We start from the raw sequence: 22,931 nt of genomic DNA, 5'->3' as shown, positions 1-22,931 counted from the left end.
TCTCCTTCCAGGCCATAGGTGGTATAGCAAGAAATCTGGCTCCGCCCTCTGTAGTAGGGCCCCCTAGTGTATCCTTCTACCACATCTATGTGCCATTGTTAGTGAATCATTTGCCACTGTCACACATTTATGTAACAATAATAACGATGACAGGCATATATAGTTCATCCTGCCCTATTTAATGGGCACCGTTTGCCTTTATTATCATTACTCTCATTAAACGGACGTGCAAAGTGCGATTATGTGGGAGAAACACTGAAAGAGTGGTCCTACAGTATATGGCTGACGCAGGAGACGAATTTATCCGGTGGTGATTTTCTTCTCTGCGGGCGAAGCTTTAAATTGACACTGTTGACTCATGACTGTAATGGGACCCTGCTCCGCGGCTGACTCAGCGTTCCTGTGTGTCTGAAGCGCGGCGTACGTATAGGCATAAATAGAGCCGTACTGCTCGCTGCGAGAGGCAGAATAATAGCATGCTAGAGGAAAACAGAAGGGCACAAAGTTACGTTTCCCAATACTGTACTCTTATATTCCAACTGGTATTAAAGGGACACAAATCTCCAAACATATCGCCCTCTATGGTGCTTGCGGCAAAGAGCCAAAATATTCTCCATCTCGGTCTGGTTTTGGATGAAGGCACTTGGTGGGGGGGCGGAGTGGGTGCGGGGGAATTGAGGGTTCATTTACATACCGCTCCTCCTGCCCCTATACAATGCGGTATCCGGTCTCTAGGCCGACCACACTTAAGTCGACGGTCATTAGGTCGACCACTATTGATCAACGTGCATTTGGTCGACAGGGCTTCTAGGTTGACGTGGTCACTACGTCGACATGACAAAAGGTCGACATGAGTTTCTCACAAAAATTTTATTTATTTATTTTGCTTTTTCATACTTTACGGTCCATGGGGGGTCATTCTGACCCGTTCGCTCGCTGCTTTTTATCACAGCCGTTCAAACGGGTCCCTACTGTGCATGCGCCGCTGCCGTAGTGCGCCGGTGCATGCCAGACGGGCGAAGGCCGTAGCAGGGCTGCGATCGCCTCTACCTGATTGACAGGCAGAGCCGGTCACTGGGCGGGAGGGGGCGGAACGGCAGCGTTTGGCCGCCGTTTCGTGGGTGTGGTCTGGCCAATGCAGGCGTGGCCAGACCGAACAGGGGGGTGGGCCGCAGCGGATGCGTGACGTCACGCGCAGCCACTGCGACCAGGAGCAGAGACGACCAACTCCCAGCCATCCGCAGGAGCTGCGCTGGCCGGGAGTAACTCCACAAGTACAAAAGCATCACCGCTGTGCGATGCTTTTGTACTTATGCAGGGGGGGGGGGGGGCGGACACACATGCGGGGCGGGCTAGCTCTGTGCTGGGCGTCCCCCCGCATGTCAGTGTGAATGATCGTAGCTGTGCTAAATTTAGCACAGCTACGATCAACTGGGAATGACCCCCCCATGTGCACTACAATCGGGAACGGTAACCTGTGCCGAGCGCAGCCTGCGAGGGGACACGGTGCACTAATTGGGGTTCCCGGCCACTCTACGAAGAAAACGACACCAATTTTTTTTTAAACATGTCGACCTTTTGTCATGTCGACCTTGCTCATGTCAACCTAATGCTTGTGTCGACCTATTTTGTGTGTCGACCTAGACACTGTCGACCTAAGTGTGGTCGTCCCTATGAACCACACCCTACAATGCCTGATGATAAAGTAGGGTGAGCCTGTCTGCAGAACAGGAGGACAGTGGTGCGGACAGTGGTGTGGGTGGAATAAGGAACAGTTTTGTACAGGAACAACTACCTCCTGGTGCTGTCTTCAGAACCCCGGCCAATGAAGCAGTGGGGTGCCCCCTTGTGGCCAGTGTAGGTCACTGCATTCTGTAAAACTGAAACTCAGCAACAGCCTTGAAATCCGCCCTCTACGGTCCAAACGTTCCAGGTTGTACCTGAGCGAAGCGATTTATTCATTTTATTCTCAAGTTCGCCCCATGGGCCTGGTTCTGACCCACTTGCGCTGTCAATGTCAGACACAGTGAAGTGAGGGTTTCTTCCTGCGCATGAATCTATGACGCACTGCGTCCAGATGGCGAGCAAAAAGAGTTGGAGTTACGATTGAGAGGCACAGGAGGCGCACAGTTTTGGAAATGTGTTGAAAATGTACAGGGCGGTGACTGGCAGACAGCTTAGCTCATGCACGGAGGTGGTCCATCTTAGGGGCATATTATGAGTCGCACACGTGTCGATGAAAGTGGTTGCGTACACAAATGCTTAGTCTCAGATGCTTAACCACTCACATAACACCTGCCATAGGGAAGGTGCAAGTTTTGATGGTGGCGCCTAAAGACGCGCCAATATGTATTTCTGCGTCTGCGGGCGCTTACAGCGGTCGTCTCAGTCCTTGCACACTTAGATGCACAGATATACCCCAGGGAAGGACTTTGCATAAACTCACAGATGGGCGATCGGAAATAAACGCACACACGGGCGCAGCCCCTATGTTGCCCTCTCTCTGTAAAAGGCACATGCCCCATCAAGCCCCCGACTTGGACCGGTCACCGCTCTATCAGTTTACAGTATACTGTCGGCTTCTCGCAGTGCAGTCACAGAGGCGTCAATAAAACGTCTTTATGTTAATGCTTTATGTCATTCCTTGTCAGCGCCAGCTGCCGGCACAGGTGGTGTAGTTGGTGTGCGGTGGCGCAGCACTGATGGTTGATAGATTTATCTGGGGCACAACCATGAGAAGGGCAGCACAGAAATGGTTTTATCATTACTTCATTCATTTTTTTGCTACTTTATCATTATTCGTCACTTGGGGGTTTTCTTTTTCTTTTTTTTTATAATAGTCAACGTCACGAGGGGGTATTGGATGTGAGATTTAGATTATATTCACATAAATACCCTATTTATTACCACCCCATCATTACCACCCTATTTATTACCACCCCATTATTACCACCCTATTTATTACCACCCTATGGGGGTCATTCTGACTTGATCGTAGCTGTGCTAAATTTAGCACAGCTACGATCAGGCACAATGACATGCGGGGGGGACGCCCAGCACAGGGCTAGCCCTCCCCGCATGTCAGTCCCTGCATCGTCGCAGAAGTACAAAAGCATCGCACAGCGGTGATGCTTTTGTACCTCAGGAGTAGCTCCCAGCCAGCGCAGCTTTTGCACGCTGGCCGGGAGCTACTCGTCGCTGCCGGGTCGCAGCGACTGCGTGTGCGTGCAGGGGGGACAGATATAACATGTGCAGAGAGAGTTAAATTTGGGTGGGGTGTGTTCAAACTGAAATCTACATTGCAGTGTAAAAATAAAGCAGCCGGTATTTACCCTGCACAGAAACAATATAACCCACCCAAATCTAACTTTCTCTGCACATGTTATATCTGCCCGTCCTGCAGTGCACATGGTTTTGCCTAATTGCTAAAAAAACGTACTGCTGCGATCAACTCAGAATTACCCCCATGGTTTTGCCCAATTGCTAACAAAAATCCTGCTGCGATCAACTTGGAATTACCCCCATGATACTTAAATATTATTGCATTGTGATTTCTTACTGCTGCAGAGTTCAGAAAGCTGATCTAGAGTTATACTGGTCTGTATATATGTCCCCTATCGGCCACTGACCACGCTGCTCTCCGTTACTTACGTAAAATGCGGCTCGATATGCCTCGTTTACAACTTAAAGTAACCGACTTGACTTTATTACATTATTCTTGTGTGTTTGAACCTTTGTTAAATTGGGTAAAGTACAGAATACACTCCTCTACTGAAGTGCAAACGGAATCTGCAAAAGGCATCACGTTAAGGGATAAAGTTACACTACGCACATACTTGCCTACTGTCTGTGAACATCTGGCTGTAGTGGACCTCGGGAAGAGTGGGCAAATAACCCAGAATTTGTGCGCAATTGGCCGCCCCCCGCCTACATCCTGAGTGATGTGGTTGGTCTGGTATACAATACACAGAGCTTTTTAGTGACTGATATATAGTAGGAGGAGCATTATAGTGGCCTATATGCAGAGCCGGCCCTAACCAATATGATGCCTTAGGCAAGATTTTGGCTGGTGCCCCCTAGCACCGCCGCTAGTTCTGCAGGAGATGTCTGGCATGAATCAGCTGGCAGCTCTGCTAACGTTGGGCGCCTTTTGTTTATGAAAATGCATCTTATTTGCATTACTGTGTGTCTAGGATGCAGAAGCAGCTTCTGCTGATTAAAATGATATGCAGCATGCCTATATTCTGTGTGCCACTGTGGCTGTATCTGCATATGAAATGCTACATTACAGTGATTTCCAGGAATACACTGCAACATAGCATTTCGTAATCGTATGCAGATACAGCCGCAGTCACACACAGAATATAGGCATGCCGCATATCATTTTAATCATCAGAACCTGCTGGTGCCCCTAAGCATACCAAATGCCCTAGGCATTTGGCTATCTTTCCTATGCCTAAGGCCGGCTCTGCCTATATACAATACACAGAGCTTTCTACTGACTGATATATAGTAGAAGGAGCATTCTAGTGACCTTTATACAATACACAGAGCTTTATAGTGACCGATATATAGTAGCAGGAACATTATAGTGACCTCTATACAATACATGACACAATTTGTGCTGAATCGCATCATAGTATTCCCGCTCGCTACTATACGGGACTTGGAATTATAGCCACAGATTCACAATGATGCGATTGCAGTGCCATGCCCTCTGGGCTGCCCATTTTACCCCCTGCACATCCTGGAGGAACCATGATGGAGCATTTACTAAATAAATTACCCCATTGTAGTTGGAGGGGGTCGCTTCTCTTTAGCAGAAATGGACATAATGATGCCAGCAACTAAAGGTATTGCTTGTCTGTGGTAAAATATAGTCAGTAACGGGAAGTAACAGCTCAGGTGACAGCGAGGAGCTTGTCTCACAGTATTTACATTGTAATCTAGTGTTCACTCTAGGATTTTTTTAGGGCAGGGTGCCGATCACGGGGAGGGCACATTTTTCATTCGGGAGGGCACATTTTTCATTCGGGAGGGCACATTTTTCAGTTAGAAGGGCAAAATTAGGTACATACTAAAATGCTTGGTCCTCCCATTCCCACATGCTAAAGAATGGACAGTGCAAAAATGTAGGGGAGTTGTTTTTCGTGGGGAAGGGGCATGGCCACATAATAGTGGCACTTCCCATTACACCACACAGTAGTGCAGCTAATACACACTGCACCGGGTAGAACCTCCTATACACACTGCGACAGGTAGAGCACGTTATACACATTGCGCCAGGTACAGCATGTTATACACTTTGCGCCAGGTACAGCACGTTATACACTTTGCGCCAGGTACAGCACGTTATACACTTTGCGCCAGGTACAGCACGTTATACACTTTGTGCCAGGTACAGCACGTTATACACATTGCGCCAGGCAGAGCACGTTATACACATTGCGCCAGGCAGAGCACGTTATACACATTGCACTAGGTACAGCACGTTATACACTTTGCGCCAGGTAGAGCACGTTATACACATTGCACCAGGTAGAGCACGTTATACACATTGCGCCAGGTACAGCACGTTATACACATTGCGCCAGGCAGAGCGCGTTATACACATTGCGCCAGGCAGAGCGCGTTATACACATTGCGCCAGGCAGAGCGCGTTATACACATTGCGCCAGGCAGAGCGCGTTATACACAATGCACCCGGTAGAGCACACTGCACCAGGTAAGAGCACTGAGGCACACTTCACCAGGTAAGAGCACTGAGGCACACTGCACCAGGTAAGAGCACTGAGGCACACTGTACCAGGTAAGAGCACTGAGGCACACTGCACCAGGTAAGAGCACTGAGGCACACTGCACCAGGTAAGAGCACTGAGGCACACTGCACCAGGTAAGAGCACTGAGGCACACTGCACCAGGTAAGAGCACTGAGGCACACTTCACCAGGTAAGAGCACTGAGGCACACTGCACCAGGTAAGAGCACTGAGGCACACTGCACCAGGTAACAGCACTGAGGCACACTGCACCAGGTAACAGCACTGAGGCACACTGCACCAGGTAACAGCACTGAGGCACACTGCACCAGGTAACAGCACTGAGGCACACTGCACCAGGTAACAGCACTGAGGCACACTGCACCAGGTAACAGCACTGAGGCACACTGCACCAGGTAACAGCACTGAGGCACACTGCACCAGGTAACAGCACTGAGGCACACTGCAGCAGGTAAGAGCACTGAGGCACACTGCAGCAGGTAAGAGCACTGAGGCACACTGCACCAGGTAAGAGCACTGAGGCACATTGCAGTAACCACCTTGTCCCCCTCCCCCCCCCCCAGGGCCGTAGCGGACACCTCAAAGCAAGAGCGACAGCGCGGCCACCGCCTCAGACGGCACCGCGGGAAGCCCCAGTCACAAAGCCCAGCTTTACCTACAAGATCATGGAGGACACCGATCCCTGCAAATCGCCAGAACCCCCCAGAAACGCTGTGGCAACCCATCCATCACCCGCACTCTGCAGCCTTCACTCACCTGCCGCAAGCAGCCAGGCGCCAAGAGGAAAGGAAATTGGCTCCACCTCCTCTTTACATCATTCAGCCCGGGACCAGCATCAGGCAAACATACAAAAATCCCCCTTAGGGATTGGCCTAATGAGGAGCGCGTCACCGGGTCTCGCGTCACCGGGTCTTTGCAATCACTGGGGACAGTGTGCTTAATGTGTCCGGCGGCGTGGTGGGGTCCGGCGGGCAGCAAAGTGCGGGGCGGGAGGGCGCACGCAAACGGGCAGGGCGGCATTTAGGTGTCTAAAAAAGGGGCAGGGCGCAGCGCCCTGTGAAAGACACCTAGAGTGAACACTAGTAATCTGTGCCACAGAATGTTTCTAAGAGCTCAGTATATCTGAATCAGTGTTATGCCACCAGAAGCTCTCTCATAGTGGTAAAACTACAATACCCACCATGCCCTGCCAACCACATCATTATCAATCGAAGAGGAGAAGGTCAGAGTAACTTGTTTCAACCCTTTTTCAGGCTACATTAACTAAATAATTCCTAATAATCTTTAAAGTTAACAATGGCAAGTGTCAGTCAACCAGGCTATCTGTAAAAGAAAGGGTTATTTCTGCCGGAGAGTAATGGACACACACCAATAGTGTATCAGACAGTACTCTGAAATTTATTAGAACCGCAGGGGTTTAGAAAGCTTTTCTAAACATATTTTGAGCATGTGCAAAATATTGCCAACATTTTATGTTAGCGGCAGAGGGCAGTATTTTCTAATTTAGGGCCTAATTCATACCTGATCGCAGCAGCAACATTTTTCTCTAATGGGCAAAACCATGTGCACTGCAGGTGGGGCAGATATAACATGTGAAGAGAGTTAGATTTGGGTGGTGTGTGTTCATACTGAAATCTAAATTGCAGTGTAAAAATAAAGCAGCCAGTATTTACCGTGCACAGAAACAATATAACCCACCCAAATCTAACTCTCTCTGCACATAGTATATCTGACTTCTCTTCCCCTTGTATCCTTTGATCTCTTCCCAGAATGCTAATATTATAATCTTATTGTCATAATCCTATTATAAAGCAGTAACTTGTGGTTGTGTCATAGTGGGAAATAGGTGTGATGTGTTTGGGGGTTGGGGTATGATGTAATTGTAATCCACAAAGGAGTGAATATATGACTGGGAGCAGGAACGAGACAAATGCAACTTCTTATATCCTGCTCAGAAAGATGTAAGTAGTACATAAAGTATATCTAGTATATACATATATAATACTTAGAATGAAAAAAAAAAACGTTTAGACATTACAGTCTCTGAGCAATAATTAAGGAAGCCAGTGTCTTTGTGTGAACAGTTAGTGAGATGTTTGCGACATTACAGTTGTTAATTAGTTTCAAGTAGAAAACTGTAGAAACACAAACAAATCAGGTGTGATGATAATGACAAAACTTCACACAGAGCAGCATTATCTACCCTAGATGTAATATACTGTGTATATATATATATATATATATATATATATATATTGTAACAGGAGTCTTGCTAGAATGTGCTCTGCTACAAAAATTCCACCGACTCCAGGCTTTTGCAAAAACAACAAATACCTTTTATTCAGGTTGCTCAAATCCAAAGATACACATAAAACAAAGATGACTGTCTTTAGTATAAACAACCAGGGTGGTTAGGCCCTGCCTCACTCCCTCTTACTTAATAAGGAACCCTTCAGGTCCTGGCATCCTGACACTAGTGGCCCAGCCCTCCGGATCCCACTGTCCCTAGCAGACCTATCACCTGGACACTAACTGCCTTCAGGAGCCCTGACTCATGGGAGAGACTCTGCTTTAAACCCAGCACCCAGGTGCTGGCTGATGAAGCAGGTTCTTGGGCTAAGAAGCCTATAAGACCTGGTCTGGGCCCAATGGATGGGAACTCGGTCCATCCACACTTCCCATCTACCCCGGCACTCTGTGTGTAGCTTACAGGTGGCAAAGTGCCTCTCCTGACACATACCATTTCCCTCAGCTTTTCCTGGCTCAGAAAAGCGGCATGTGACATTGGCAAGGTTTCACATTTGCCAATTATTTTGGGCTGACAAATCTTTGGGACATAACTTTGGCCCATACACCTGGGTCCCAAGTTCCTCCCCCAAGTACACACCCGGGGCCCTTTTAACTGGCCTTGGAATCTATTTCCATTAATGGCTGGTGGCACGACTCGACTGTGCCACCTTCCTTTTCCCTCCACTTTGGCATAGTGGCCGAAGTGGTTGTTTTAATGGACAACTTCCTCTTTCCCACTAAACTTCCCTTCCTCATCACCTTTCCACCTTTAGGGATGTTTTCCTTATCGGACTCGGATTTACTGGCTACTGAGGAAGTCGCTTCATTCTTGACTGGGTATTTATGACACCTGACCTTAACCAACTCTGGACTGGGGAAGGTTTTTACATTCACTGTGGGCTTAGTAGTCACCACGGCCCTCACTGGTCTTGGCCTATATGGACAATTCCACCTTTTATGGCCAAGCTCTTGGCACCGGTAACACCTAGTCTCTGCCCTGACTTTAATTGTTCTGAGGTCATGGTCCAACTTTGCCCCCACCTTTTCCCTCAGAGTAAGGCATTGGTCCTGCGTCTCAGAAAGTCCTTTCATTTGTTGAACTTTTAGTGCTTCCTTCAGTCTTTCCAGCTTTGGTAACCTTTTCTTCATTAACGTGACTGCTTCGTCCTCCGATCTCCCATCTTTGACCCTAGTCACTGTCTCCTGCTGTTCTATGACCGGCACATAACCCATTTTGAGTCTCTTGTCCAGGTCTCTTATGCAACTCCGTAGTTTAGGAATCTCCTTCACTGTTTCTTTTAGCTGGCTATTACTTAGGGCCAGCTTTTGAAACTCTCCTCTAAAATTTTCCAGCTCTCGTGTCTCATATAGAGAACTCTCCCTGGGTAGAGCAACCTCAGAAATGGGACTCTGCACCGATTCCTCTGAGACAGGTTCTTGCTCCTTACTTGGTGTGTCCTTTATGAACTGTCCCAGTTCAGCAATTGGATCTTGAGCCTCTCGTGGTGAATCCTGCCGGGGTGCAACAACCCCAAGATCGTAATGTTGCACCTTATCCTCCTCATAGATGAGGGGGACCCCTTCAGAAGCAGGTTCCTGGATGACTTTGGGAGTGGGCTCCTGTATTGCAACTAGCTTAGCCATGACTAGCTCAAGTAGGCGAGACACCTCCAAAGGGTCTTTGTCTGTGATTCGTCAGAGAAAGTCTCACATGTGCACTGGATGTCCAGAACCGGGGGTTTCTGAACCTGAGATGTCCCATCAGGGATTAACTTCTGAACGTACATCACGTCAACAGGAGAAGGATCCTGGGTTTCCAAGATCTCAACAGAAGCAATCTCCAGCTCAGATAAGACTTCCTGTTCTAGGATGGGCTCTTGAGTAGTCATCAAATTGCCATCTGTCCAGGTAGATTCCTGGGGTTCATCATTCTGCCACAGATCCAGCAGATTAGATGATTCTTGTTTTGGAGGTGGATGATCACTTGACATCAAATCAACCTCTCCCAGCTCCATTACTGCTTCCTCCTCACTCCCTGTCAACTGAGGAGCAGCCAGGAATCCCACATCCTCATCTCTTGTCTCCATAAACACATCTTCTGTGAGCCCCTGTGGCTGCCAAGCTCCATCTTGAACAGGTTCCACTGAACTCAGGGATTTGTTCCACTCTTCACCCAAGCTACTACTACGTTCTTTTTCCGGAGAATGAGGTGGTCCTGCTTCGGAGGAACTTCTCACTGCCATCCTAGGGGTTAACAACAAAACACTGCCATCTGATGTGGCTCTCTCTTGATGCTTGAAAAATTCCTGTGGATTTTCTGTGCGCTACGATATAATGGCTGCAGCTTCCTCCATGCTCTGGATCGGCAATACCAACTAAATGGACATTAGTGCCTGTAAATGCTCTACCTCTGAGGAAGGGCCCTCATTTCCACTTTCCAGGCAGATGGCCTTACTAGTGGCATAGTAGGGAGCCTTTCAGACCTTAGGCACTGGCAGCTCTGGCTCAACTTTTCTGTTCCTTCTGGCTGGAACAGGGAATCCAGTATAGCCGGGTTCCACTGCAGTATGGTACCATTCTTCCGCAGCCTGCACCACCATCGGCGCCAATTCCCCGGAAGATTGCATCTCCATTTCGGCTGATAATATCTCTGACCCAACATTCGGCATAATGTCTTCAGCAATTGGTGTAGCTACACCTGTCTCTGAACTGAAACTAGGCACAGCCAACGGTTTTAGCTTAGAAACCTCCTCCTGAAGCTCCGCCAAGTCTTGCGACCAAGCCTTATTGGCCAGCACCAGACTCCCATATCGTGTCTGGTCACAGGAGATTTCCTGTAATAGTCCTTGGTTATGTACTACAAAGTTTTCAGATCTGGGTTTAGCCTTTGCCAAGGTTTTCTGCAACTCTGACACCTGGCCTGAGAGCTTGGTAATCTCTTCTCTACTCCTTCCCAATTTAGTCAGAGAGTCAGACAAAAGAGATTCCTTCTCCTCCAGCAATTGCGTTAAGGTGTTCACCTGCTCTTGAAGAAAATCACATTTTTCCTTAAGCTCTTCTCGCTCCTGGTCCTTAAATTGGACATTCCTTTCAAGGTCACTTATCATGTGACAGTGACACCAAACAAAAGGTTCCATGCTAAAATCTTCCCCAAGATCTGGATTACTCCGCAATAAGCTCTCCACTTTACTCTCCAACTGTGGGGCATTAATAGGGTCACATAAGTTCCAGACCTGAGGTGTTAGAGCTGGCACCCCTTTTGTTTTTTTAGCATGAATTCTCTTTTTGTTACCCATTTGAAGAGACACTTCAGAATATGCTGTATATCTGAAAATCTTTATTCACCCTGTTACCTTTGAAAACTATAAGTGAAAGGGAAAATAATTTTTTTTTTTAGCACAGATTTCTACCCCTTTTCCACTAGCTTTTTAAACACGGGTAAATGCGCGGGTGCGCGCATTTACCCGTGTTTTTCTCTAGTGGAAAAGGGTCCCCCTGCAGATTCCCAGATCAAGTGATCCGGGAATCCTACCCGGGTAGCTAGCCGGTGTTCAACCCGGTAAGCTGTCTAGTGTGAACGGGAGCCGCGTCGAGGCGACACGGCTTCCGTTCACAGTGTATGGGAGGACGGCGCTGGGAGATCATGTGATCGCCCAGCGCCGCCCCTGCCGCATCAGCAGCAGCGTCACCAACCCGGCAATATGCCGGGTTGCGAGCGCTGTGGGAAGGGGGTTGTAGCACGGGTCGCAGCCGAGTCAGGCAACACGGCTGCGACCCGTGCTACAGAGGTGGAAAAGGGGTATAAGCTTTTAGTAAAGCACTGAAAGGTAGCATGCACATAGTGGTCACAAATACCTTACACTGGTGCAAAAATAAACAACTTCTCCCTTCAGACTCTTAAAACTAGAACTCAGGGATTGCTGGGACACATGGGGGTAAATTTACTAAGATGGGAGTTCTATTTAAGATAAAACCTGGAACCTGATTGGTTGCTATGGGCAACATCCCATCTTAAATAGAAGTCTCATCTTAGTAAATTTACCCCATAGTGCCACAAAATTTCTCTATTTAAATGGAACCACATTTATAAAAGGTTTCAACTTTGCTTGATTGGTCTTAATGAGCTAATTAACAGGGACACCAGACTCCCTCTACCAGATTTTGCAGGCACAGGTAAAAATAAGCAACAAATACCTTTTATTCAGGTTGCTCAAAAACAAAGATACACATAAAACAAAACATCACTCTATCTAGTATAAACAACCAGGGAGGTTAGGTCCTGCCTCACTCCTTCTTATGTAATAAGGAACCCTTCAGGCCCCGGCATCCTGGCACTAGTGGCCCAGCCCTCCGGATCCCACTGTCCCTAGCAGGCCTATCACCTGGACACTAACTGCCGTCAGGAGCCCTGACTCATGGGAGAGACTCTGCTTTGAACCCAGCAGCCAGGTGCTGGCTGATGAAGACCTGGTCTGGGCCCAATGGATGGGAACCCGGTCCATCCACACTTCCCATCCACCCCCAGGACCCTGTGTGTAGCTTACAGGTGGCAAAGTGCCTCTCCTGCCACAAGATATATATATATACTAGCCACCAGGGATGGACCATATCTGTTTTTAAATTACAGAGGGTGCTGATTAGGGTGTGTGGGTGCACCACCCCTCAAATAACAAGGCGCAGACTATTCTAGTGACCGTTATACAATATTTGTGACCGATATATAGTAGTACAAGCATTCTAGTGACCTCTATACAATACTCATAGCTTTCTAGTGACTGATATATATCTATATATGACCCCTTATCGACCAGGGCAAACTCTACCATTAGGCAGCTTTAGGCAGCTGCCTAGGACGCTGGGAGCCGGGGGGCCCTACGGAGTCTGCCTATCACAAAAGGAGGGTGTATCAGTCCTTACACATTCGGCAAAACACTTCAAGGCGGAGACTAGGGAAGCCAATCCCGGACCATTTTTTTCAATTCCGGGTATCGGGATTGAAAAATGGCCAATGCCGGGATACCCGGGATTGACTTTTAACTATGTGGCTGCCCCCCCGCCCCGCCCGCCCGCCCCACACACACAACAAACCGTATACCACGGGCGGGCAGGTGAGAATCTCTACACTGTCTCTCTCTCCCCCAGCAGCGGCGGCGCAGCATGACCTCGTGCTGTGCTGGGGAGCCGGAAGGAGGAAGCCAGGCATCGTCTGAGCATCCTGTGGACGCTCAACGCTGATCCCTCAATCCCCGGGATTGGGCCTTCCAATCCTGGTATTGAATCCGGACGTTTTTAGCCCTAAATCCCGGGATCCTGCTGATCCCGATCCCGGGATTGGCCTCCCTAGGGGAGACTCCTTCGGCTTGGGCTAGCACCCCACCCAACTGCCCTTGGCTGTTTTCAATTAATACAGTGTCCTTGCATTTGCAGACTACATATTGCAATAGGCACTATGAATGGTAAGTCCTGGATACATTTCTATAATATGTCAGTACTAGGAATGGGTTTGGGGCGTGGGGTCCCCTGGGTTGGTGTGGCCCAGGCTACTTTGGGGCATCATAATTGTAACACTTAATCAAACACTTTTTAGCACCTAAATTGCTTTTAACTAATGTAACACTTTTTTTTACACCTTAATTACATTTTATTTTGGTTTAAACCATTTTTTTTTTTTTGCATTGATGTTTTAATGGAAAAAAAATTGTAATATATTAGAAACCTTGATCAACCATAAAAAAACAAGTTTTAAAATGTTATTATTCCAAGTACATCTATGAATATATGTAAATAGACTATACATACAAAGTACACTCAGAGATAGATGAAATTGAAAATAAGAACAAGTTAATGTTAAGCATTAGTCCTACTTATTACTTATTATAATTAAATAAATGTGAATAGTAATTTCAAATGGAAAATGCGAAAGTACTTTTCAGAGAAACACACACACGCACGCACGCACGCACGCACGGAGAAGTTAAGCATTAGTCATGTAAGATGTGTTATATTTTTTAATTTTGCTACTAAGGACCAGGACACGCACAACCTTTTTGGGGTCTGATTTTTCAGGCTCAATAGCAACTCGAATTCCCCTGTGACATCCTGCAAAGTCAGGTTCCGCTCCAGTCAACCCAACCACAGCCTATGAAGCTCAATAAAGTAAATGTAGCGATGCAAACGTGTGGTGTTGTTGTGACGATCTATGCACACACCCTGTAAATGCTAGCGTTCTGCCCTTTGTTGGGGGCGGCATTGTGTGTGGCCCTCTTGTATGTTTTTGGGGGTCTGCAGGCCAATGGTTACTGACCTAGGCTTTCACAACAGTGACTGAGATCAGAAAGCTCTTTGGTAATGATGGGAAAAAAAAGACAGGGACAACATTTACTTACTGCAGCCTAATTCATTTTGCATAAATGGGTTTACTCATCTTATGACCAACTAGCTGTAGACACTTCACCCATCTTTAAAGGACGCAATGTGCAAACACTTTCTCTTCCCGCATCATCAAGGCACCAACCGCCCCATACAAAGTTCACAGTTCAATGTGAATTGCATAATCAAGCTGCCCAGACCTCCCACTCCACTTGGTGGCAGCGAGTGGCATGCGGCCTGCGGAAGTTTGACCTATTCGCCCTAGAGTCCAGGAGTCTCCTGGACATTCCGGAAGACTAGGTGAATGTCTGTTATTAGACACCTACCTCTTGGGTAAATCAGCCAACTAACACCAGGACTTAGGCACAGGATGTGACTACAGTAAGAGGCGTCAAAACCAGTTCTGGATTAAGCCTTGGGGGTGACTGGGGCACTTAAGACAGGGGGGCCACGGTGGAAGTTGGGGGATGTATATTAGATTGTGCATGACTCCCAACATGTCCCATTCCAGGAGGGACAAAATGCTCTCTACCTGGATATCCCACTTAATATACAGTTGTGCTCATAAGTTTACATACCCTAGCAGAATTTGTGATTTTCTGGCCATTTGTCAGAGAATATGAATGATAACTCACAAACTTTTCTTTCACTCATGGTTAGTGGTTGGGTGAAGTCATTTATTGTCAAACAACTGTGTTTACTCTTTTTAAATCATAATGACAACAGAAACTATCCAAATGACCCTGATCAAAAGTTTACATACCCTGGAGATTTTGGCCTGATAACATGCACACAAGTTGACACAAATGGGTTTGAATGGCTACTGAAGGTAACCATCCTCACCTGTGATCTGTTTGCATGTAATCAGTGTGTGTGTATAAAAGGTCAGTGAGTTTCTGGACTCCTGAAAGACCTTTGCATCTTTCATCCAGTGCTGCACTGACGTGTCTGGATTATGAGTCATGGGGAAAGCAAAAGAATTGTCAAAGGATCTGCGGGAAAAGGTAATTGAACTGTATAAAACAGGATATAAAAGATATAAAAAGATATCCAAGCAATTGAGAATGCCAATCAGCAGTGTTCAAACTCTAATTAAGAAGTGGAAAATGAGGGATTCTGTGGAAAGTGAAACCAAATCACGGTCAGGTAGACTAACAAAAATTTCAGCCACAACTGAAAGGAAAATTGTTCGGGATGCAAAGAAAAATCCACAAATAACTTCAGCTGAAATACAGGACTCTCTGAAAAAAAGTGGTGTGGTTGTTTCAAGATGCACAATAAGGAGGCATTTGAAGAAAAATGGGCTGCATGGTCAAGTCGCCAGAAGAAAGCCATTACTACGCAAATGCCACAAAGCATCCCACTTACAATACTCCAAACAGCACAGAGACAAGCCTCAAAACTTCTGGAACAAAGTCATTTGGAGTGATGAGACCAAAATTGAACTTTTTGGCCACAACCATAAACGTTACATTTGGAGAGGAGTCAACAAGGCCTATGATGAAAGGTACACCATTCCTACTGTGAAACACAGAGGTGGATCGCTGATGTTTTGGGGATGTGTGAGCTACAAAGGCACTAGAAACTTGGTCAAAATTGATAGCAAGATGAATGCAGCATGTTATCAGAAAATACTGGAGGAAAATTTGCACTCATCAGCCCGGAAGCTGCGCATGGGACAGACTTGGACGTTCCAACATGACAATGATCCAAAACACAAGGCCAAGTCGACCTGTCATTGGCTACAGCAGAATAAAGTGAAGGTTCTGGAGTGGCCATCTCAGTCTCCTGACCTCTATATAAGTGAGCCACTCTGGGGAGATCTCAAATGTGCAGTTCATGCAAGACAGCCCAAGAATTTACAGGAACTGGAGGCTTTTTGCCAAGAAGAATGGGCAGCTTTACCATCTGAGAAAATAAAGAGCCTCATCCACAACTACCACAAAAGACTTCAAGCTGTCATTGATGTTAAAGGGGGCAATATACGGTATTAAGAACTGGGGTATGTAAACTTTTGATCAGGGTCATTTGTGTAGTTTCTGTTGTCATTATGATTTAAAAAGAGTAAACACAGTTGTTTGACAATAAATGGCTTCACCCAACCACTAACCATGAGTGAACGAAAAGTTTGTGAGTTATCATTCATATTCTCTGACAAATGGCCAGAAAATCACAAATTCTGCTAGGGTATGTAAACTTATGAGCACAACTGTATGATTGGTGTCACCTGTGTTGAACTATTTAATTGATAAGAAAGGTATTTCAATACAGGTGATGGCAATCATAAATTAAGAGGGAAGTCCAGGTAGAGAGCATTTGTCCCTCCTGGAATGGGTCATGGTGGGAGGTATGGATTGCGTATATTTAATTTAAACCAATGGTGTATATTAGTTTTAAACTAATAGGCCTGGGTACTGTTAATAGCTCCACCTAATTGAAAGACAACTATTTTATAAACTTTTCTTGTAGTGTAACAAAGACAACTTAACCTTAAAATACACATAGATAAATAAAATTATGTATCTTGTCACATGCAAGAGTAGCAGCATCCTCTGTACTACTTACACACTGGGACAGGACTCAGGAGGACTCTCTGGGGGGAATTCAAATGTTTGAAAAGTCAGTTGGGTGTCTGTTTTTTTCCTGTCTATTAGATAGGGGGAAAAACAGACACCCAACTGACTTTTCAAACATTTGAATTTCCCCCTCTGTTTATATCTGTATCTCTAGTTCCAAATGGTTTAGTTGAATAACAGGTTACACAGGACTCAGACACCCAGGCGGGAGGAGGAGGAGCTGGGATCACTGTGTCACTTACAGCTCTCTCCACCCTCTTTTCTCTTCTCTGGTCAGTAATCACTGTCGGTAGCTCATGAAACATGATATTCCTGTGTCTCTGCCTGCACTGCTTACTGTCCTGCTTGCATTCTGGCTGCTGGTTCTGCTGCTGCTTAAGTGGGAAAGCTAGTGATGTCAGTGTGCTATGACCGGGGGGCCCCCTGACAAAGGGGGGCCCATGGTACAGTATGCCCTGCACCACCCCTTTAATCTGGCTATGGACGAAGCACTCGCAGCAGCGGTGTAGAATAAATAAAGCTGTGTGGAGTGTAGTCGCTTAGTACATACTGCACACATATATACGGGCACTACCACACTGAAGGTCATGTTGTGCGCTAGTCCCTGAGCCATTGTCTGTCCTACAGCCAAGCGAGAGTACACTGCTGCCAAGACAGCCTGACAGGAGGCAACGAGAGACAGCTTGGACTGAGAACACGGAGCAGCACAGGCTGCTGCTGATTATACACTCTGTATGTAAAACATACTAAATTGGGGACTGTCTTCTTTGCTGACATGAAGAACTAAATCCACTCTGTCAATCACACATGCCCATTAGATGACTAACGCTGCGCCCACACATGACGTGTAGGCAGAGAATATGCTGCCGTCGCTGTGTGCTGCCTGTGCACAAAACACATGCCATCTTTTATTTACCTCGCCACTGATAAAAATATCGGCTTATGTCATGCACAGCCTTGCGTTATCTCAGTGCCGGATGCTGCTACAAGGCTGCAGATTTCACAGTGCAGGTGGTATAAGAGGCTGCAGATCTCAGAGTACAGGGGAAAGTGAGGCTGCAGATCTCAGAGTACAGGGGAGAAGAGAGGCTGCAGATCTCAGAGTACAGGGAAGAAGGGAGGCTGCAGATCTCAGAGTACAGGGGAGAAGGGAGGCTGTAGATCTCAGAGTACAGGGGAAAAGGGAGGCTGCAGATCTCAGAGTACAGGGGAGAAGAGAGGCTGCAGATCTCAGAGTACAGGGGAGAAGGGAGGCTGCAGATCTTAGAGTACAGGGGAGAAGGGAGGCTGCAGAACTCAGAGTACAGGGGAAAGTGAGGCTGCAGATCTCAGAGTACAGGGGAGAAGAGAGGCTGCAGATCTCAGAGTACAGGGGAAAAGGGAGGCTGCAGATCTCAGAGTACAGGGGAGAAGAGAGGCTGCAGATCTCAGAGTACAGGGGAAAAGAGAGGCTGCAGATCTCAGAGTACAGGGGAGAAGAGAGGCTGCAGATCTCAGAGTACAGGGGAGAAGGAAGGCTGCAGATCTCAGAGTACAGGGGAGAAGAGAGGCTGCAGATCTCAGAGTACAGGGGAGAAGGGAGGTTGCAGATCTCAGAGTACTGGGGAGAAGGGATGCTGCAGATCTCAGAGAACAGGGGAGAAGGGAGGCTGCAGATCTCAGAGTACAGGGGAAAAGGGAGGCTGTAGATCACAGAGTACAGGGGAGAAGGGAGGCTGCAGAACTCATAGTGCAGGTGCAAAAAGGGAGGCTGCAGATCTCTGAGTACAGGGGAGAAGGGAGGCTGCAGATCTGAGTACAGGGGAGAAGGGAGGCTGCAGATCTCAGAGTACAGGGGAAAAGGGAGGCTGTAGATCACAGAGTACAGGGGAGAAGGGAGGCTGCAGAACTCAGAGTACAGGGGAGAAGGGCTGCAGATCTCAGAGTACAGGGGAGAAGGGAGACTGCAGATCTCAGAGTACAGGGGAAAAGGGAGGCTGTAGATCTCTGAGCACAGGGGAAAAGGGAGGCTGCAGATCTCAGAGTACAGGGGAGAAGGGAGGCTGCAGATCTCAGAGTACAGGGGAGAAGGGAGACTGCAGATCTCAGAGTACAGGGGAGAAGGGAGGCTGCAGATCTCAGAGTACAGGGGAAAAGGGAGGCTGCAGATCTCAGAGTACAGGGGAGAAGGGAGGCTGCAGATCTCAGAGTACAGGGGAGAAGGGAGGCTGCAGAACTCAGAGTGCAGGTGCAAAAAGGGAGGCTGCAGATCACAGAGTACAGGGGAGAAGGGAGGCTGCAGATCTCAGAGTACAGGGGAAAAGGGAGGCTGTAGATCACAGAGTACAGGGGAGAAGGGAGGCTGCAGATCTCAGAGTACAGGGGAGAAGGGAGGCTGCAGATCTCAGAGTACAGGGGAAAAGGGAGGCTGCAGATCTCAGAGTACAGGGGAAAAGGGAGGCTGTAGATCTCTGAGTACAGGGGAAAAGAGAGGCTGCAGATCTAAGAGTACAGGGGAGAAGGGAGGCTGCAGATCTCAGAGTACAGGGGAGAAGGGAGGCTGCAGATCTCAGAGTACAGGGGAGAAGGGAGGCTGCAGATCTCAGAGTACAGGGGAAAAGGGAGGCTGTAGATCTCAGAGTACAGGGGTAAAGAGAGGCTGCAGATCTCAGAGTACAGGGGAGAAGGGAGGCTGCAGATCTCAGAGTACAGGGGAGAAGGGAGGCTGCAGATCTCAGAGTACAGGGGAGAAGGGAGGCTGCAGATCTCAGAGTACATGGGAAAAGGGAGGCTATAGATCACAGAGTACAGGGGAGAAGGGAGGCTGCAGATCTCAGAGTACAGGGGAGAAGGGAGGCTGCAGATCTCAGAGTACAGGGGAGAAGGGAGGCTGCAGATCTCAGAGTACAGGGGAGAAGGGAGGCTGCAGATCTCAGAGTACAGGGGAAAAGGGAGGCTGTTGATCTCAGAGTACAGGGGTAAAGAGAGGCTGCAGATCTCAGAGTACAGGGGAGAAGGGAGGCTGCAGATCTCAGAGTACAGGGGAGAAGGGAGGCTGCAGATCTCAGAGTACAGGGGAGAAGGGAGGCTGCAGATCTCAGAGTACATGGGAAAAGGGAGGCTGTAGATCACAGAGTACAGGGGAGAAGGGAGGCTGCAGATCTCAGAGTACAGGGGAGAAGGGAGGCTGCAGATCTCAGAGTACAGGGGAGAAGGGAGGCTGCAGATCTCAGAGTACAGGGGAGAAGGGAGGCTGCAGATCTCAGAGTACAGGGGAAAAGGGAGGCTGTTGATCTCAGAGTACAGGGGAGAAGGGAGGCTGCAGATCTCAGAGTACAGGGGAGAAGGGAGGCTGCAGATATCAGAGTACAGGGGTAAAGGGAGGCTGCAGATCTCAGAGTACAGGGGAGAAGGGAGGCTGCAGATCTCAGAGTACAGGGGAGAAGGGAGGCTGCAGATCTCAGAGTACAGGGGAGAAGGGAGGCTGCAGATCTCAGAGTACAGGGGAGAAGGGAGGCTGCAGATCTCAGAGTACAGGGGAAAAGGGAGGCTGTAGATCTCAGAGTACAGGGGAAAAGAGAGGCTGCAGATCTCAGAGTACAGGGGAAAGGGAGGCTGCAATGTATAGCTAAGTTCCGCTTGTGCCAGTAACCATTAAGGACTGAAATCACTCACTGTTGTGCCGCAGTCTCATTGCCAGGAAAGCAGAACAGTGGGCGCTAGCTGGCATCTCAGTCCTTGCACATTCAGCCGCATGGATGTGCATAAGGGAAGGGGAGTTTCCAGCGGCACTTACATAAATATGCCGACTGCATTATGTCAACGGGAATTTGCTAGCTCTATATATATAATGGCAGATATATATATCATAGGGGGTAATTCAGACCTGATCATAGATGTGCAAAAAAATGCACATCTACGATCAAATTCTTAGACATGAGGGGGGGGGGGGGGGGGGGGGACGACCCAGCACAGTGCAAGTTCGCCCCGCATGCCAGATCCAGACCCCTCGCAGACATGCGAAAGGATCGCACGACGGGAATGCTTTTCCAAATTTTGAGCAGCCCTCTGTCTACACAGCCTAGCTGCGAAGGCAGTCAGCTACCAGCCATGTTTAGGTCGCAGCGGCTGCATGTGATGTCACACATTTGCCACGGCCTGCCCTGCAAACAGTCCGGATACGCCTGTATTGTCCAAACCGCCCCCCCCCCCCCCCAATGCGAGTTGACGCCCCATTAACACTGCCTCGACGCCCCCTCCCGCCCCGCAAACACCTCTGCCTGTCAATCAGGCAGAGGCGATCGCACAAGTAAGATGCCATCGCATTTCACTGTGTGGGCACGCTGCTGCTCGTGCGCACACTTCATCGGGCTTCAGACTGCGAACGCAGCGTCTAGTTCTGAATCAGCTCCATAGTGGCCTACCCTTCCTTATTCTGCAGGAGAATCCCTGAAATAGTAGCAATCTCCCTGACTCCCCCCATATACAAACAAAAATAGTGTGACCTCGCTAAAATGGGCATGGCATCACAGGAAAAGACTGCCTTACACCCCAGTTTTTAACCCTGCACCAACAGAGCTCGGCCACCACAGAAAGAAAAAAAATTGACCAAATTAAGCCCCACACGGTAATGCCCCCTACACCTTATTATGCCATACACCGCAATGCATGTAATACATTATGCCCCAAAGTAAGGCTTCTAATTACTTTTAAATTACTGGCTCGTTGCCAGGGATTTCATGCTCTAGGTTCCATGCTCATTACCAGGGGTTCCATGCTCGTTGCCAGGGGTTTCATGCTCTGGCTCTGGGTGTCATGCTCATTTCCAGGGGTGTGTCATGCTCGTCCCCAGGAGTGTGTCATGCTCGTTGCAAGGGGTAATGCGGCTCGCTGCCAGGGGTGTATACTCGCCAGCCTTTAGCAATGCTATCCAGCTCCTCCTACTCCCGCCCATAGTACTCCGCTCAAGGAGCAGAGTTTCAAGAAATGACTTGGTTGCGTTGTGATGTCACGACGCAACCACGTCATTTTGCAAGACTCCACGCCCCGAGTGGAGTACTATGGGAGGGAGGAGGGAGAGCAGGATAGAAGGAAGCATGTAACACGGTGGGTGCTTCATGCGATCGCAGGGCTCGCCCGCCGCTGGAAATGGCGCTGGATTCATACATTCAAATGGGATCATCTGCGCCATTTCCCTGCATTGGTTATAAGGCACAATGATCCCTATGGCTACATGCATTTTAAGTAAGGTTTCTCGTGGTCACTTACAGTATATGGAACCTCTTGTAAAACACAATACACGAACAAATCCTGCAAAATATCCGAGTCTTTTCTTCAACAAGTAGATCTTACTGACTTTGGAGCTCATTTACATTTGGATGTAAGTCATGTTTATGACACGCCTCTCTGATGTAGCCGTACACGTCTGCGCCGTTACTTTCACAATCTCCCTGAAATGTTTTTCAAAAGTAGGCAGGTATGATATATTCCTCTGCAACAAGGGAAAACACAAACGTAATTATTTACTGCAACTGTTTTCTGATGCTTGAAAGAGACACTAATTGTTACTTGTGTTGGGTCTTTTGTCAGGTTTCTGATAGAGCGAGGCGGCCACCTGCAATCTGTGACTGTGTGGGGGAGACATTGGGATCTGACATGGGATTGTGATCAAGATTCTCTCCTGTTTTTTTCATGGTGAGTAAACTGATTTCTTTCATTGCGGTTGGTGGTGTGGCCCAGTCTGTTCATAGCTCCTCCACAGAGATCTATAGCGCTGTGTGACCCAGTCTGTTCATAGCTCCTCCACAGAGATCTATAGCGCTGTGTGTCCCAGTCTGTCCATAGCTCCTCCACAGAGATCTATAGCGCTGTGTGTCCCAGTCTGTCCATAGCTCCTCCACAGAGATCTATAGCGCTGTGTGGCCCAGTCTGTTCATAGCT

General features: G+C 48.0%; 1 protein-coding gene across 2 annotated transcripts in view; it reads left to right on the top strand.

The window, feature by feature from the left end:
• Positions 1-22,931, top strand: part of PTPN5 (protein tyrosine phosphatase non-receptor type 5) — a 214,417-nt gene that overhangs the window by 69,446 nt on the left and 122,040 nt on the right. For both annotated transcript variants that reach the window (XM_063946358.1, XM_063946357.1), the window contains one exon: positions 22,581-22,685. The gene's annotated coding sequence lies outside the window, so the exon portion shown is untranslated. The remainder of the gene's footprint in view (positions 1-22,580; positions 22,686-22,931) is intronic.

Source organism: Pseudophryne corroboree, chromosome 11 (genome assembly GCF_028390025.1).
Source record: "Pseudophryne corroboree isolate aPseCor3 chromosome 11, aPseCor3.hap2, whole genome shotgun sequence".
Taxonomy (NCBI): domain Eukaryota; kingdom Metazoa; phylum Chordata; class Amphibia; order Anura; family Myobatrachidae; genus Pseudophryne; species Pseudophryne corroboree.
Note: the sequence above shows the minus strand (reverse complement) of the source record. Positions and strands in the feature narration are given on the sequence as shown.